The sequence below is a fragment of the Schistocerca nitens genome, chromosome 3 (genome assembly GCF_023898315.1).
Source record: "Schistocerca nitens isolate TAMUIC-IGC-003100 chromosome 3, iqSchNite1.1, whole genome shotgun sequence".
Classification (NCBI taxonomy): Eukaryota; Metazoa; Arthropoda; class Insecta; order Orthoptera; family Acrididae; genus Schistocerca; species Schistocerca nitens.
In genome coordinates, this window is record NC_064616.1 from 883893850 (window position 1) to 883912170 (window position 18321).

Here is an 18321-nt window from a genome sequence, read left to right on the forward strand (position 1 = left end):
GAAGCAAGATAGATTAAGTAGGCTAATAAATAAGGCGAGGATGTTTATATTTAGTAGGTTGGAGATCCGCTATAACTATGAAGATGTGAGAAGTTTCATTTGAATACCTATAAAACTATAGCGATAGCGTATCTCCAAAGGGCCAGTTCAGAGCTCGTCTACTGCGTGCAGTGTAACTAAATTAATTCTCTCGCCCAAAATATTTAACTTAGCCACGTCAAAATTTTATTATCAATACTTACCTGTGTGCTGAATGCACATTTAAATTAAGAGCTTCATCGGCCATCAGCAAGAGAAGCTATGATTTATTAGGTAACTTAAAGTGGTGCCTTACTAGCCCAGCGGCTAGTCGGAAGAGCCGATTTGATCAGGCGTTCCCTTAGCCGTCCGCACCGCGGCTTTATATATATAAGAACGCTGCGCGAGGAAGCAAGGCCCCAGTTCTCTCCAGACGCTGAATAGCACGCCATCTGTCGGGAGTCGCGTCGCGTCGGTATCATTGCTACAAACAGCCTCGGATGCCGTATTAAGTTACTCGAGATACGCGTAACCATGAAATCATTTTCGAGTGATGTGTTAATTCTGGGATGACTTTAATTATCGATCTTCAGTTTGCGTATTGTCGTATTTTCACGTGCCGCCGCGGGACAGACATTCTACCAATTATTTAGTGTGGCGTTTGATGAAACTAATCATCAAATTATGGCGAGCATTCATTTAAACATTTAATTTGGACAGTTATAGTGGCATCAGCGCATTAGACTCTGAACTGCTCTGTTAGTTAGATTGTGTGGATTCTTTTGTTTTCATCTGTGACTTTCAGAATATACTGAACTATTTTAATCAAAATCGTTTTTGATTATGAATCCTAGACAATCTCCTAATTTCTCAGAGCTATAAGCTGCAGCTGTAAGTGTGTTTCTCAGATGAAGTGGGCACTAGGAATTCTAATTGCAGGCATCACGTTTTGCTAATCACTTTCTGGTTGCCAATATTGTAGTTAGAAAGCCAGTGTTGAGAACGGCGAAAGACAGCATAAATAACATTCTAAATAATAGGAACATTTTAACGATAATTCCACCCGCCGCTGCACATATGGTTAATCGGCCGGGAAATGCAGTGTTTCTACATGCAAACAAATTTTATATAACAGCAACATAATTCCACCAGCCGCCCCACAGCAGGATTCGAACCTGCGGTCGCGCGGTTCCAGACTGTAGCACCTAGAACCACTCAACCACTACGGCCGGCGGTTGATTTGGGAAAGAGGACCAAACAGCAAGGCCGTCGGTCCCACAGGAATACGAAAAGATGGAAAAGAAAGTCGGCCGTGCACTTTCAAAGGATCCATCCCGGCATTTGCCTTAAGCGATTTAGGTGAATCACGGAAAACCTAAATCAGGACGGCCGGACGTGGATATGAACCGTCGTCCTCCCGAATGCGAGTCCAGTGTGCTAACGACTGCGCCACCTCGCTCGGTTGTACTCTAACTACGCTATGCGCAAAAAATCTGTCATTACAGTAACAGGTTTCACGTGGCGCCTGATACAATAACCGGCAACGGTTATACAACATACGGCTATGTGGTTTGATTAGTGTTTAATGCTCTTATAGTTGGATGTCTAAATCATCTTATTCGTGCGTTATGTCCACTGTTTCGGTGTTGGAATAGTCCGTTGTACTGGACTCATCATCTGAACTAACCCAGTCGTCTCCTCGACGACTGCTACGATGCTTGTTAAGGTCTCATCTGTTTATAGATCGTGTATTCTGTCTTGGATGTGTGGTCTGTTAGTTCATTTAATTGTCCCCGTTTGTGTAAGTCCCTGAGTGTTAGTTATAGCATTTTGTTGTGATTCCCGTTTAGTTTCATCGTGTGTGGGTGTAAATATCGCTCACAGTACAGCATGACGTAGTCACTGGATGCAAGTTCACAGCATTGGTAGCTGCTGCCCGCAGGAAGCGAGACGCTCTATAGGTCCGCTAGATACGGGCCATGTCCGGTGAGGAAATGAACAATGACACGGGCAAGATTGGGCTATTAATCTGTAACCTTCCCCTGATGTTGGGCAAAAGAGGGGTACGCTCTATGGCCTTTATCACTTTGGTCTCGCAGCCAGACATACAACCGCCAAGTGTTTAGCTGACGTTTGTGTTGGATGTCTTATTTCGACTGGCGAACACCCACTTGTTTGCGAGGCACAGATGCTACTAGACACGTGCAAGGAAATTTAAATCCTCGGTAGGCTGGGCTACGCCGGCCAACAACCATAAAGGCCGCTTCACATACATCAGTGACGCGACAGTGCCGTAAGTGACCCGCAATTGTACCGGCCATGATGCCACAGTGACGTCTATTCACAGTAGTCCCTGATTTAGGTTTTCCGTGATTTCCCTACATCGCTCCAGGCAAATGCCGGGATGGTTCCTCTGAAAGGGCACGGCCGACTTCCTTCCCCATCCTTCCCTAATCCGATGAGACCAATGACCACGCTGTCTGGTCTCCTTCCTCAAACAACCAAACCAAACCACAGCAGTCAGAGGCCGGCAGAATTGGGCGAGCGGTTCTAGGCGCTACAGTCTGGAACCGTGCGACCGCTACGGTCGCAGGTTCGAACCCTGCCTCGGGCATGGATGTGTGTGATGTCCTTAGGTTAGTTAGGTTTAAGTAGTTCTAAGTTCTAGGGGACTGATGACCTCAGATGTTAAGTCCCATAGTGGTCAGAGCCATTTGAACGATTTGAACAGCGGTCAGCATTTCTTCAGGTGTGTGGCAGTGCACTTGAGCGGCCGGGATGGCAAAGTTCTCGGACGACGATCTCACACTGGTTGCTGCGATTCTGGATCAAGGAGAGGAAGCACAAGTGAAAAAACGGTCGTGGGTTCTTCAGACGTGGAAAAGAGGGCAACAGAGGGAAAACTTGCCACTCTGTACAGTAAATTGATGGACGATGGAACAAAGTTTTATCAATATTTCAGAATGTCAGAAAATTCATTCCTCTTACTACTGAACAAGTTGGAAGTTCATCTGAAAAATGGAAATACACATCGAAGAAAAGCCATCACATCAATAGGAAGGCTCGCCGTTTGATTGAGGTTGTTTAGTGTATAACTTTGACAGTTAATTGGTAACTAAATATGTGAAATAAACATTCATCATTATTGGCTGCTGTTGTATAGTCTTGAGTGTTTTCTTCTGATTCGCGCGATACTGATTCATTACCACAAAGACCACATGTGAAATCTTTCTTTGTTACATCTCTACCGCCTACCTTTTTTTTTTAAGGATGTTTTTCTACTGGAGATGCAATGAACACGATTTCCCTTAGTTATCACATGTGGCATAATACAGTTCACAAGATAGTACGAGAGACCTGCAAGATAATGACAGAAAATACAATGGACGAATTGATGTCTACTCCGACAGACGAAATGCGTAAGAACATCGCTAAAGGTTTTTATGAAATGTGCCTTTTTCCCAACTTTATAGGAAATTTTTATGGGAAACACGTTTCTATTCTGGTTCCTTCGAACACCGAATCACCGTTCTTTAATTACACAAGGAAATTCTCCATAAGTTTGTTTCCACTTGCAGGCGTTAAATGTAATTAATTTGCTCTTGATGTCGGGGCATTTAGGAAGAAAATGTTACAACTACAGGCAGCACTCTGGCAGTAATCTTTTACGTAGGTGATTGTATTCATTGATGTAAACCCCCCAGGGGGTCCACAACTCTTTTGTGGATACGTGCGTGGCGAGCACGGGGCCCCGAGCCATCGCAGCCTTCTTTCTCTCCCGGGCTGCATTTCCTTTTCCTTCCCCTCCTTTCCCCTCCATGCTCCTTTCCCCTCGCCCTCTCCTCTCCCACTATTGGTGTCCTTGTTTATGTTGGCCCCGCTATCCTCCTGGTTCTGTTAGTTTTACTCTCTGGCTTTGTTGCGTACTTATCTCCTCTTTTTGGCATTCCTTGGTCCCCCTCTGGGGTTTGACCTCCATTCCAAAATTTCTCTTCCGTAGTGTGAGCCATTTGGGGAAGAGCACCTTACCTAGTGTCTCCGACGTGCGCCCTCCTAGTACATTCCACCTTTTCTTTCACGTCGTGGTCTGATGCTAGGGTGCATAGCCAGCACGGTAGCCAGCCCGTGTGGTGGGGTCGCTATGTACCCTTTTGGTTGAGCCCCCTGAACACACAGGGATCACACTTCTGATACCTGAGCTGTGACCTCCTCATGCATGCCTTGGAGTGGTTGCTCGTCATCCTGGAGCATCGGAACTCCCGGCAATGGCCGCCGTGCCAGACGGCCCTTGCTGTGGCTGGGTGGCGCCCGTGAGGAGAGCCCCTGATCGGAGTGGGTGGTATCAGGGCGGACGCTATGCAGATGAAACGCATAAGGGTCCAAAACTCTGGCCGTCCTGCGGCCGTCTCTCTGCGTGGTACTGATTCCTCAAGTGCTGCTTCTCTTGCCCCTTCGGCCTTCCCTTCCATGGCTACCCCCTGGGAAGAGGGTCAGGCCCGTCGTCTAGGGGCAAAACCTTTCCCCCGTTATCTAGTTTGCACCAGGACTGATGGAGATACTTTCACCAGTGTCAAGCCTTTATTCTTTGTGGAACACATTGAAGACAAGTTTGGCGAAGTGGACTCCCTGAGCAAGATGCGGTCGGGTTCGTTGCTGATTAAAACTACTTCAGCTGCCCAATCTGCGGCCCTTCGTGCCTGTACCCATCTTGGCACAATTCCTGTGTCTATTACCCCTCACCAGTCTCTAAATATGGTACAAGGTGTGATTTTCCACAGGGACCTCATCCTTCAAACTGATGAGGAACTTCGGGACAATCTCGCACGGCGGGGTGTTCACTTTGTTCGGCGTGTTCAGAAGGGTCCTAAAGATAACCGTATTGATACTGGTGCCTTTATCCTGGCCTTTGAAGGGGATACCCTTCCTGAGAAAGTTAAGATTATGGTCTATCGCTGTGATGTGAAGCCGTACATCCCACCTCCTATGCGGTGTTTTAAGTGCTTGCGTTTTGGCCACATGTCTTCTCGCTGTTCCCAGGACCCTCTCTGTGGTGACTGTGGACGTCCACTCCATGAGGGGAGTCCCTGTGTTCCCCCTCCTGTATGTGTAAATTGTCGTGGTAGTCATTCTCCACGTTCACCAGATTGCCCAGTTTATAAGAAAGAAAAAAAGATCCAAGAGTATAAGTCCCTCGATCGTTTAAGCTACACAGAGGCCCGTAAGAAATATGCACGACTGCACCCTGTGTCTATGACATCGAGTTACGCCTTGGTTACATCTTCCCCCCTTCCCCCCCCTTCCTTACCCCCATCCCGGACCCCACTCCTCCCCCCCTCCCCTGCGGCTCCCACACCTTCTCCTCTGGGTGCTGCTCCCCCTCCCCAGCCGGAGAAGTGTCCCACTCCTTCGGCGTCTGCCGGTCAAGGGCGCCTCTCCCGGGATGCCCCTTCCCGGCACCTTTCAGGTCAAAGGTCTGCTGCCGCGCGGCGACCGCGAGAGCCGCGGTCTGTCGGCCCCCAGGTCGCCCGGTCTCTTTCTGTTCCTGATCTTGCTGCAGCTGGCTCCTTTATGCCACACAGCCCTCCTCGATCTCAGCCTGAAAAGAAGAAGAAACATAAGTCCCGGGACAAAGAGCCTCTGGTGTCACCGGAGGTCCCTTCCCCGACTTCACAACTGGATTCTGACCTGTCGTTTATGGATGTCGCCCCCTCCTTGTCTGTGACGGGTGGGGACCCGGCAGTATGACTGGATTTAGCGTGTTCAGCCCTCATTTAAACCATCGTTCTGTGGTTCTCCAATGGAATTGTAATGGCTACTATCGACACCTTCCGGAATTGAAATCCCTTCTTTCGTCCTACTCTGCAGCTTGTGTGGTTCTCCAGGAATCACATTTTACTGATGCTCACTCACCGACCCTCCGTGGGTTCCGTGTTTTCTGTCGCAATCGGGTCGGACCCTTGCGGGCTTCTGGTGGCGTTTGTACGTTGGTCCGTACCGACATTGCTTGCACGTGGATTCCTCTCCAAACTACATTGGAAGCGGTTGCTGTTAGGGTCCACTTAGACTCTGCAGTCACCGTTTGCAATCTTTATCTCCCTCCTGACAGGGCTCTTACACCTGCTGCCTTAACCACCCTTCTTCAGCAACTTCCTCCTCCCTTCCTCCTCCTTGGGGATTTTAATGCTCATCATCCTTTGTGGGGCAGTGCCTTTCCATCTAGACGAGGTCTTCTTATAGACCAATTTATTGCAGACCACGACCTGTGTCTTCTTAATGATGGCTCCCCTACTCATTTCAGTGCTGGTCATGGTACCTTTTCTGCCATTGATCTTTCTCTTTCTTCTCCCTCTCTCCTCCCTTCATTACACTGGTCGCCACACGACGACCTTTGTGATAGTGACCATTTCCCGTTGATTCTCACGCTCCCTTCGCGCTCCCCGATGGACAGGTTACCTCGTTGGTCTTTCCACCGCGCTGATTGGCCTCTATACACTGCACAGGTCGAGTTTTCTCCCTCTTTGTCGGGTTGTATTGATGACGTCCTACGTGACTTGTCTGACGCGATTGTTCGCGCTGCTAACGTTGCTGTCCCGCGCTCATCTGGACTATTTCGTCACCGGCAAGTCCCGTGGTGGAGTCCGGCCATTGCCATTGCCATCCGTGATCGCCGTCGAGCTTTGCAACACTTCAAGAGGCACCCATCCGTAGCCAGCCTTACTACTTTTAAACGCCTTCGCGCTAAAGCCCGTTATTTAATCAAACAGAGCAAGCGGATATGTTGGGAACGATTCGTTTCTTCCCTTGGTTCCACTGTCCCTCTGTCACGGGTATGGGCTACACTTCGTTCTCTCCAAGGTTGCCATCGGCAGTCCACCCTACCAGGCCTTCACCTCCCAGATGGCATTTGTACGGACCCATTAGTTATCGCCGAACATCTTGCGACCCATTTTGCAGTGGCATCGGCGTCAGCCTCCTATCCCGCTGCTTTCCTTCATCACAAACAGCAGGCTGAAGCTCTCACCTTAAGTTTCACCACTTGTGAGTCAGAATCTTATAACGAACCTTTTACTGAATGGGAATTTCTTTCTGCTCTATCTTCTTCTCATGATACGGCCCCTGGCCCAGATTCCATTCATAACCAACTGCTTCAACATCTCAGTGCTCCACAACGGCAACATCTTCTTCGGGTGTTTAACCGTATCTGGCTCCAGGGTGACTTCCCTTCTCAGTGGAGGGATAGCATTGTGGTTCCTGTCCTTAAGCCTGGTAAGAACCCCCTATCTGTTGACAGCTATCGGCCAATTAGTTTGACCAATGTTGTTTGTAAGTTACTTGAACGGATGGTAGCCCGTCGGCTCACTTGGGTCCTCGAATCTCGGGATCTATTGTCCCCTTACCAGTGTGGCTTTCGCGAGGGACGATCTCCAATCGATCATTTACTTCGCTTGGAATCCGCAGTTCGGCAGGCTTTTTCCCAGCGCCGCCATTTGGTTGCAGTGTTTTTTGACCTTCGCAAGGCCTATGACACGGCCTGGCGCTATCACATCTTACTAACCCTTCATCAGTGGGGTCTTCGGGGCCCACTCCCGAATTTTATCCGCCAGTTCCTGATCCATCGGTCATTCAGAGTTCGAGTTGGTACTGCTTTTAGTTCTCCACGGACCCAGGAGACGGGCATCCCACAGGGTTCTGTCTTGAGTGTCCTTCTTTTCCTCATTGCTATCAATGGACTTGTGGCCTCTGTCGGTCCCTTGGTCGACCCTGCCCTGTATGTGGATGATTTCTGCATTTGGGTTAGTTCCTCCTCGATGGCATCTGCAGAACGGCAGCTCCAGGTGGCTATACGGCGTGCCTCTGCATGGACCCTCTCACACGGGTTTCAATTCTCTCCTTTAAAATCGCGGGTGGTCCACTTCTGTCGCCGTACTACGGTCCACCCTGATCCAGAGCTCTATCTCGCTGCACAACGATTGCCTGTGGTTTCACAGTTTCGTTTCCTGGGTCTTCTTTTCGACAACAAGCTCACTTGGTTGCCCCATATCAGACTCCTGAAGGTAGGATGTTTCCGTAAACTCAATGTCCTTCGCTTCCTTGCCCACTCCTCTTGGGGTGCGGACCGTTCTCTCCTCCTCCGTCTTTATCGTGCTCTAGTTCTGTCTCGTTTGGACTATGGTTGTCAAGTTTATGGTTCAGCTGCTCCTTCCACACTGCACGTGCTGGATCCAGTCCACCATCGTGGTATCCGTTTGGCCACCGGTGCCTTCCCTACTAGCCCTGTTGATAGTCTCCTGGTTGAAGCTGGGATCCCACCCCTTTCTGTTCGGCGGTCCCAGCTTCTGGTGTCTTATGCCCTCACTATCCGTTCTTCTCCCTCTCATCCTTCCTATTCTATCCTGTTCCCAGACCATGGACGTCGCCCACCCGACTCCCGCCCTCGGGCGGGTTTACCGGTTGGGCTGCGCCTTGCGTCTCTTTACCGTGATTTTCAACTTCCTTCTTTGTCCTGTCTTCCTCGCTCCCTCCCCTCCACCCCTCCTTGGTTAGTTCCTCGGCCTCGAATTCGGATGGATCTCCGCCGCGGTCCGAAAGATTCCATCCCCCCGGTGGTGTTTCGTTCCTTTTTCCGCAAAATTTTATGGGAGTTTCGGGATGCTATTGTTTTTTACACTGATGGCTCTAAATCTGCTGATCATGTTGGGTATGCCTTCACGTCCTCTTTTGGAACGGAAAATCATCTGCTGCCACCTACATGTGGGGTGTTTACTGCGGAATTGATGGCAATTTCCCGGGCCCTTACCTTTATTAAACAGTCCCAACACAACCGCGTTTTGTTATGTACGGACTCGATGAGTGGCCTTCTTGCTATTGACCGGTGTTTTTCGCGCCATCCCTTGGTCTCTGCCATCCATGACCATCTCGCTGATATTCACCGTGCTGCTTGTTCCATTGACTTCCTATGGGTCCCTGGCCATGTGGGTATCCCGGGAAATGAGCTCGCTGATCGTTTGGCTGGGGGAGCAGTTACTTACCCCCCGTTTCCTGTAACCCCTCCTGCAGCGGATTTACGGCTTCACATCAAATCCCACTTCGCGCAGTCATGGGCCAATTCTTGGGAGGCTACTCCACTGTCTAATAAACTTCGTGCAATTAAGGTGACACCAGGCCCATGGCGTTCTTCCTTTCGCCTCTCCCGAAAGGACTCGACCACACTGTGTCGTCTCCGCATTGGTCATACCAGGCTGACCCATGGTTTTCTTTTGCGTGATGAGCCACCCCCGCTATGTGGTTGTGGAGCCTTCCAGTCAGTGGCCCACATTTTGGTTGAATGCCCCCTTCTTTTGGCTCTGCGTACTAAGTACAGACTCCCCCACACTTTACCTTTGATGTTGGCTGACGATTCCCGGATGGTCTCTCTGGTTCTCGGTTTCCTCCGGGAGAGTGGTTTTTATTCTCAGTTTTAAGGTTTTTAATCTCTCTGGTGTTGGGGCAGGGCGGTGAGTGTTTGGGTGTCTCCCACTGTAGGCAGTGTTTAGAGATTCCCGATTCACCTCCCTGACCGGAATCCTCTTTTCTTCCCCTTTTACTCTTTTTACCCTTTTTTAAGGCTTGGTTAGTCTTTTTATTCCCATACGTATTTTCTGCATTATAGCAGTTGTACCTTTTAAGTCACAGGTGGTCTTGCCTATGCTGTTTCAGCATAGTGTTGGGTTCGTTCTCTTGCCGACTTCCCTCATTTGTTTTTACCAATGACAACGTGAGTGCCCTTTACGTTTTTTCCCTTTTTCCGTTTTATTGTTCTGACTTTTCTGAGATGTCCCGTTAGCAGAATGGAGTATATTTGAAACAAGGGACTGATGACCTCGCTGTTTGGTCCCTTAAACCTCAAACAACCAACCAACCAACCATTGATGTAAAATCAGGAATATACACGTATGTACTTACCATTTGTTTTCATTTCTGATCCTATTTTATTCTGTTCTTCAGCTCTGCTTCCTGGACTCGGGTAGGCACGCCGGCCTCGGATCGAATCCGCCCTGCGGATTAACGACGAGGGCCGGTATGCCGGCCAGCCTGGATGTGGTTTTTAGGCGGTTTTCCACATCCCGCTACGTGAATACCTGGCTGGTCCCCAAGCTCCGCCTCAGTTCCACGACTCAGACATTTGCAAACGTTCGCACCATTTCATGACTTAAACTAGCTGCAGACAGCTGGGGTACACTACTTCCTTCCCTGGGGGTTCGCGGTGGCGTCAGGAAGGCCATCTGGCCACCCTCTGCAATTAACACTGCCAAATCCGTACTAACAAAGCCGACCCCGCGTTGGAGAGGGACAAAGTCCCCGAGAAAGAAAGCTCTGTGTCCATGTACTTGGGGTTGTTGAGATCATACAACACAGGATACTTGCGCACTAATTCAGCAAGTTTTTCGTCATTCATGTTTATGATGATAAACTACTACACGGCGACGACGACAACAACAACCTGACCGCCGGCCGGAGTGGCCGTGCGGTTCTAGGCGCTACAGTCTGTAGCCGAACGACTGCTACGGTCGCAGGTTCGAATCTTGCGTCGGGCATGGACGTGTGTGATGTCCTTCGGTTAGTTCGGTTTAATTAGATCTAAGTTCTAGGCGAATGGTGACATTAGAACCTAAGTCGCATAGAGCTCAGAGCCATTTGAACAACCTGACCGTGCCGTGTCCCAGGTTTTCGCCGTCCCTTGTGACCAGCACATCTAGAAATGGCAGTTTCCTGTCCTTTTCTACCTCCATGGTAAATGTTATGTTGGCATGGAGGCTGTTCAAGTGTCTCAGGAATTCACCGAGCTGTTCTTCACCATCACACAGCGTGTATCGAAAACCGACACACACGGACCGATACCTCCACAAACTGTCAAACCACCACCCGAGCCAGAAAAGAGGCATGATTAGTACGCTCGTAACGAGAGCAGGACGAATATGTGAGCCTCAACACCTCAAACGAGAAATGCAACACCTGGAAACTGTTCTGAGGAGCAATGGGTACTCCACAAATTACATTAGAAGGGTAACAGAGCCAAACACTCGGCGAAGTAAGGAACCAGAAAAAGAAATGTCGGGTACGGCCTTTCTGCCATACATTCCCAGAGTGACGGACAGAATCGGCCGTATAATGCGCAAACACGGCGTAAAGACGATTTTCAAACCGACAAGGAAGATCAAAGAGTGTCTTAGATCGGCGAAGGAGAAAAGAGACCCACTTGCAATGTCGGGAATATACCGTATACCTTGCACATGCGGAAAAGTTTATGTCGGAATGACTGGACGATCCATTAACACCAGGATCAAAGAGCATAAGCGACATTGCAGGTTGGGGCAGGTGGAGAAATCGGCCGTGGCAGAACACGCACTGAATGAGACCGACCACGTAATAAAATTCGCCGACACGGAAGTTCTGGCTGTAGAGAAGCACTATCACACGCGCGTGTTCAGAGAAGCTGTAGAAATCCAAAAACACGCGAACAGTTTCAACAAGAAAGAGGAAAGCCTTAAGGTAAACGGATCCTGGCTTCCCGTACTGCAGCGAACGACCGTCGCAGGTAGCAAGAGGAGAACCGCACCGGAAATGACCGCGGAGAAGCCCTCGGACGTTGGCGCGCCAGGTACATATAGTCTGCGGCCGCGAGCTCGCCTCCAGTTTACCACCGGCAATGGAGGGTGAAGCTTTGACAATGCCAGCCACTCGTGCTGGCGAAACGTCAGAAAAATCATTAGATGAACGTCGGCCGAAGAACCCGAGACAGAAGCCAATAGGCAGTTTGTAAGTCCCATAAGATTTCACACCCATTTTATGGGACATAAAAGGGCAATAATCTGAGATGGAACATACTTCACCGTGTTTTCTTAGAATACGGTAATTTCGGTTGCTGACACTGCAAATCTAGCTGTAGGAGAGTCATATACAAAGTTCGAATTTATCGGAAGAATCCTAGAGACTAGCAACTCATCGGCTGAGGAGGCCACTTAGTAATTCTTCTTTCGACCACTTCTTGAGAACTGTATGTCGTTCTGGGATCATTACCTAGCTGTATTAAGGGAGGAGGGAAAGCAACGGGTATTATATCCCCCAGTTTACATCACGAGTAAAGGTCAGAGGCAAATATTAAAGAAATTTTGGCGAATAACGAGGAGTACTGGATATCTCTCCTCCGATGTACCATTCGCGAACAGAACTGAAATTGGTGGTTCAAAATGGTTCAAATGGATCTGAGCGCTGTGGGACTTAACATCGGAGGTCATCAGTCCCCTAGAACTTAGAACTACTTAAAACTAACTAACCTAAGGAGACCACACACATCCATGCCCGAGGCAGGATTCGAACCTGCGACCGTAGTAGCAGCGCGGTTCCGGACTGAAGCGCCTAGAACAGCGGCCGGCTTCGCGGCAATGTTAGTGTTAGAATAATGTTCCGTTGATTGGAGATAGTTAGAGACGGAGCATAAAACTAGAACGGGTAAGGACGAACTGCAATTTGAGTCCTACTGCTCCAGTATTAGTCTAATCTCTTCACCCTTAAGTACTTCCCTCGTTTGCAGCAATTGGAAACGTATTTGCCATACCATTGCTTTCTGAAGATCTAAAAGTATGACAATCGTTCTGACAGGACCAGAACATTATGATCATACAAATAGTAGTATGTTTGTCAAAAGTTGGGACACAAAACTGTGAAAATTCGTCGAGGCACTGATTCTGCAAGTACTTGCTACAATCGCGGAGGTAAGTGCCACAGATAATTTTTCGCTAGATTATAAGGGTTTTTATAGGATATGTACTGGCGCTCGATAGCATCCCATTTGTGTGAGGTAGGAATGATATCCAGCAAATTTTGTTCTACGAAATAACCTGGGTTTCAGCACCAAGTATGCTCAGCAGTAGCGTAGACATAAGAGTTTGCGTCGGTCTTCTGTAGCAGTTAGAGGTAACAAATGAGAGGCCGGATATACGGTACTTAAATAGACTCCATGCTCTTTCTGCGTGAATCTTTTTTCCATCTGAAAAAGAAAGATAGTGGTGCAATCGCCTCGGAGTTTCCTTCCACCGCATCCGTACTAATAAGATGATGGGGCAACCGAGACGACTCAACACCGTAATAAGTGTGAAATGCGACGTTTCGTGTTACAAAAGGTGTCCCCGATTTACTGATTAGTATAAAACTTACATTAAGGATTTTCATTCATTTATTTTTTGACGGGGGAGGAGATTTATGTAACTACCATAGAGACGACTGTTCGGAGAAGTACCAAGCGAGATGGAGCAGTGGTTAGCACACTGGACTCGCATTCGGGAGGACGACGGTTCATCTACATCTACATTTATACTCCGCAAGCCACCCAACGGTGTGTGGCGGAGGGCACTTTACATGCCACTGTCATTACCTCCCTTTCCTGTTCCAGTCGCGTATGGTTCGCGGGAAGAACGACTGCCAGAAAGCCTCCGTGCGCGCTCGAATCTCTCTAATTTTACATTCGTGATCTCCTCGGGAGGTATAACTAGGGGGAAGCAATATATTCGATACCTCATCTAGAAACGCACCCTCTCGAAACCTGGACAGCAAGCTACACCGCGATGCAGAGCGCCTCTCTTGCAGAGTCTGCCACTTGAGTTTGCTAAACATCTCCGTAACGCTATCACACTTACCAAATAACCCTGTGACGAAACGCGCCGCTCCTCTTTGGATCTTCTCTATCTCCTGCGTCAACCCGATCTGGTACGGATCCCACACTGATGAGCAATACTCAAGTATAGGTCGAACGGGTGTTTTGTAAGCCACCTCCTTTGCTGATGGTCTACATTTTCTAAGGACTCTCCCAATGAATCTCAACTTCGTACCCGCCTTACCAACAATTAATTTTATATGATCATTCCACTTCAGATCGTTCCGCACGCATACTCCCAGATATTTTACAGAAGTAACTGCTACCAGTGTTTGTTCCGCTATCATATAATCATACAATAAAGGATCCTTGTTTCTATGTATTCGCAATACATTACATTGGTCTATGTTAAGGGTCAGTTGCCACTCCCTGCACCAAGTGCCTATCTGCTGCAGATCTTTCTGCATTTCGCTACAATTTTCTAATGCTGCAACTTCTCTGTATACTACAGCATCATCTGCGAAAACTCGCGTCCGGCTATCTTGATTTATGTTTTCCGTGATTACCCTAGGACGCTTCAGGCAAATGCCGGGATGCTTCTTTTGGAAGGGCACACCCGATTTCCTCTCCCAGCTTTCCCTAATCCGAGCTTCTACTCCAATAATCACGTTGTCGGCGAGACATTAAACACTAATCTCCTCTGTTCCTCTGCTCGGAAAATGTCTAAGGTGGCGATGATACCTGAAAAACGCCTGAGAAACGCTAGGTGCTAGTAGAGTCGCTTATTTTAGTCCGTTACTGAGTGCCGCCACTGCGCCGTTTTCTGACTGACTGCCTGTCGCTTGTCTCTTCATGTGTTACCTGAAACTGAGTGGAATGTTGTATGGCAGGTCACGTGTTTTCGTGGGTGTAAGAGTCACGCAATAAGTGCGAGGCTTGCAACAGACTCAGAGCACGACAAAGGAACGGCACATACGTTCTTTTTTTGTGTCTCAGCCTGCCTTGATATGTTTTTCGACCTTTGTGGTTAGGACAAAACTCGTTAATTTTTTTGTGCTGTCCCAAATACACCAATTTTCTCGTTCGAACGAAAGGTAGGAGAAGTATAATTATGTTAGAAATAAGCATCATACAAAGTCTGCTTTGTGGCTTCACGTCCTGAAGGAAACAAGTAAATGTAGCGTGTCTCACATTCTCTTGGAGGACTTTCCATTCAACGTCACTATTCGATTTGCGTATCAAATTCACTGTATATTTACGCGAGCAGTTGCTCACTTGGGCCCAGTAGCCTGAGTGGACCTGTCACGCGTTTACAGCACACTCTGCCCAGGGGCGACCACCGACAATCCAACCAGGGTCCTAAACGTAAGTAACCAGTAGCCCTAACCACTAGACGAAGAGTTTTCGTGTCGTAATCAACACTGTGTGCTTACTGCTCACCAGGCTACTGTAGTCTCACCTTTTTTCATCCATTTCTTAAAAAATAAGCACAAACTCTTCTCCAACCACCATCTGCTATCAGGAGAATGTTATCCATGTCTGGTTCTACCGCTGTAGTTACTTTCTACCTCATTCTTTCCCTATCTCATTGCTGTATGAATTGTGTTTCGTATTACGCCAGTTCTACTAATATAAGGATACACGCATTCGCTACGATGATGTCTTCAGCAATCTGTAACATTCCTATCACTCTACAGTCTGTTGAAGCTTTCGAACAAACTAGCCGTGCGGTCTTAGGCGCCTTGTCACGGTCCGTGAGGCTACCCCTGTCGGCAGTTCGAGTCTTACCTCGGGCATGGGCGTGTGTTGTCCATAGCGTAAGTTAAAGTCAGGGTTAGTAGTGTGTAGGCTTAGGGACCGATGACCTCAGCAGTTTGGTCCCATAAGACCTTACCACAGATTTCCAATTTTCTAATGTTCTTCTCTTTCGTTTCTTACCCTGCATAGGAGTCATTAACGTGACCAAAAATGCTCATGGACTGCTACGCTGTATTTCTGAGAGACTTTCTTTTTTGTTTTACTGAGAGTATAGATGATCTAATTTCTAGCAGAACTTAGAGCACAGAAATGGGTTCAAATGGCTCTGAGCACTACGGGACTTAACTGCTGTGGTCATCAGTCCCCTAGAACTTAGAACTACTTAAACCTAACTAACCTAAGGACATCACACACATCCATGCCCGAGGCAGGATTCTAACCTACGGTCGCGTGGTTCCAGACTGTAGCGCCTAGAACCGCTCGGCCACCCCGGCCGGCGTATAGTAGTGTATACTTGGCTTTTCTTAGGATATTTGTATCTACAACTCGCGGTATAAGTAAATCACCGTATATCCTCCACACGCCTCTGTACATTGCGTGGGAGGTTAAACTCTCCCAGTATTATCGATTTTCTTTCCTATTCCATTCGCGTATGGAGCAAGGGAAAAATGACTATACAGCGCACCCCAGGAGAAATGGTCAATATACAGGGCTATGACAGGAAACACTATTCAAAGCAAAATAGTCTAGTAAACATGAGCTCTAAAATGCATACATTAACAACTATGGGCACTTGGCCATCTTCGCTACTGTGAAACATCTCTTTTAATGAGCAGATGCTTATAGCTCTTAAGGTATGCGTTTTAGAGCCCATGTTTACTAGACATTATTGCTTCGAATGATCGTTCCTGTCATATCCTGGAATACTTATCATTCCTCCTGGGACACCGTGTATACAATGTGACAAAAGTCAAGGGATACCTCCTAATGTCGTGTCGAACCTCCTTTTGCCCGCCATAGTGCAGCAGTTCAACGCATGGACTCGACATGCCAGTGGGAGTCCCCAGCATAAATGCTGATCCATGCTGCCTCTATAGCCTTTCATAATTATGGAAGTGTTGCTGGTTCAGGATTTTGTCCACCAGCTAACATCTAGATTATACACCATAAATATTCGATGAGATTCATGTCGGACGATCTGGGTGCCCAAATCATTCACTCGAACTGTCCAAAATGTTCTTCAAATCATTCTCGAACAGTTGTGGCTTGGTGACATCGCACACTGTCATCCATAAAAATTCCGTCGTTGTTTTTGAACGTGAAGTCCACGAATGGCTGCAAATGGTCTCCAAGTAGCCGAACATAACCATTTGCAGTCAATGATCGGTTCAGTGGTACCAGAAAGCTCAGTCCCTTCCACGTAAACACAGCCCACAACATTACGGAGCCACCGCCAGCTTACACAGTGCCTTGTTGACAACTTGGGTCCACGGCTTTGTTGGGTCTGCGCCACATTCGAACCCTACCATCAGCTCTAACAAACTGAAATCGGGACTCATGTGACCAGGCCACGGTCGTCCAGTCTCTAGGGTCCAACCGACATGGTCATGAGCTCAGGAGAGGCGCTGCAGGCAATGTCGTGCTATTAGCAAAGGAACTCACGTCGGTCGTCTACTGCCATAACCCATTAACGCCACTGTCCTAACGGATATGTTCGCGGTACGTCCCACATTGATTTCTGCAGTTATTCCGCGCAGAACTGCCCTATCTGTTAGCACTGACAACTCTACGCCAATGCTGCTGTTCTCGGTCGTTAAGTGCAGGCAGTCGGCCACTGCGTTGTTCGTTGTGACAGGTAATGCCTGAAATCTGGTATTCTCGGCACACTCTTGACAATGTGGATTTCGGAATATTGAATTCCCCAGCGATTTCCGAAATGGAATGCCCCGTGCTTCCAACTACCATTCTGCGTTCAGAGTTTGTTAATTCCCGTTGTGAGGCCATAATTATGACGGAAACATTTTCACATGAGTCATCTGAGTAAAAATGACAGCTCCGCCAATACTGCCCTTCTGTACCTTGTACAGGGTGTTTCAAAAATGACCGGTATATTTGAAACGGCAATAAAAACTAAACCAGCAGCGATAGAAATACACCGTTTGTTGCAATATGCTTGGGACAACAGTACATTTTCAGGCAGACAAACTTTCGAAATTACAGTAGTTACAATTTTTAACAACAGATGGCGCTGCGGTCTGAGAAACTCTATAGTACGATATTTTCCACATATCCACCATGCGTAGCAATAATATGGCGTAGTCTCTGAATGAAATTACCCGAAACCTTTGACAACGTGTCTGGCGGAATGGCTTCACATGCAGATGAGATGTACTGCTTCAGCTGTTCAGTTGTTTCTGGATTCTGGCGGTACACCTGGTCTTTCAAGTGTCCCCACAGAAAGAAGCCACAGGGGTTCATGTCTGGCGAATAGGGAGGCCAATCCACGCCGCCTCCTGTATGTTTCGGATAGCCCAAAGTAATCACACGATCATCGAAATATTCATTCAGGAAATTAAAGACGTCGGCCGTGCGATGTGGCCGGGCACCATCTTGCATAAACCACGAGGTGTTCGCAGTGTCGTCTAAGGCAGTTTGTACCGCCACAAATTCACGAAGAATGTCCAGATAGCGTGATGCAGTAATCGTTTCGGATCTGAAAAATGGGCCAATGATTCCTTTGGAAGACATGGCGGCCCAGACCAGTACTTTTTGAGGATGCAGGGACGATGGGACTGCAACATGGGGCTTTTCGGTTCCCCATATGCGCCAGTTCTGTTTATTGACGAAGCCGTCCAGGTAAAAATAAGCTTCGTCAGTAAACCAAATGCTGCCCACATGCATATCGCCGTCATCAA

At 48.1% G+C, this 18321-nt stretch overlaps 1 protein-coding gene across 5 annotated transcripts in view; it reads left to right on the plus strand.

Annotated features, from left to right (window-relative positions):
* Window positions 1-18321, plus strand: part of LOC126249805 (UNC93-like protein) — a 448375-nt gene that overhangs the window by 122865 nt on the left and 307189 nt on the right. The window contains exon 1 of one of the 5 annotated variants that reach the window (XM_049951500.1): window positions 14927-15013. The exons of the other annotated variants lie outside the window; for them this stretch is intronic. The gene's annotated coding sequence lies outside the window, so the exon portion shown is untranslated. Of the gene's footprint in view, window positions 1-14926; window positions 15014-18321 lie in introns of those variants that run through there. 5 annotated transcript variants of the gene reach the window in all.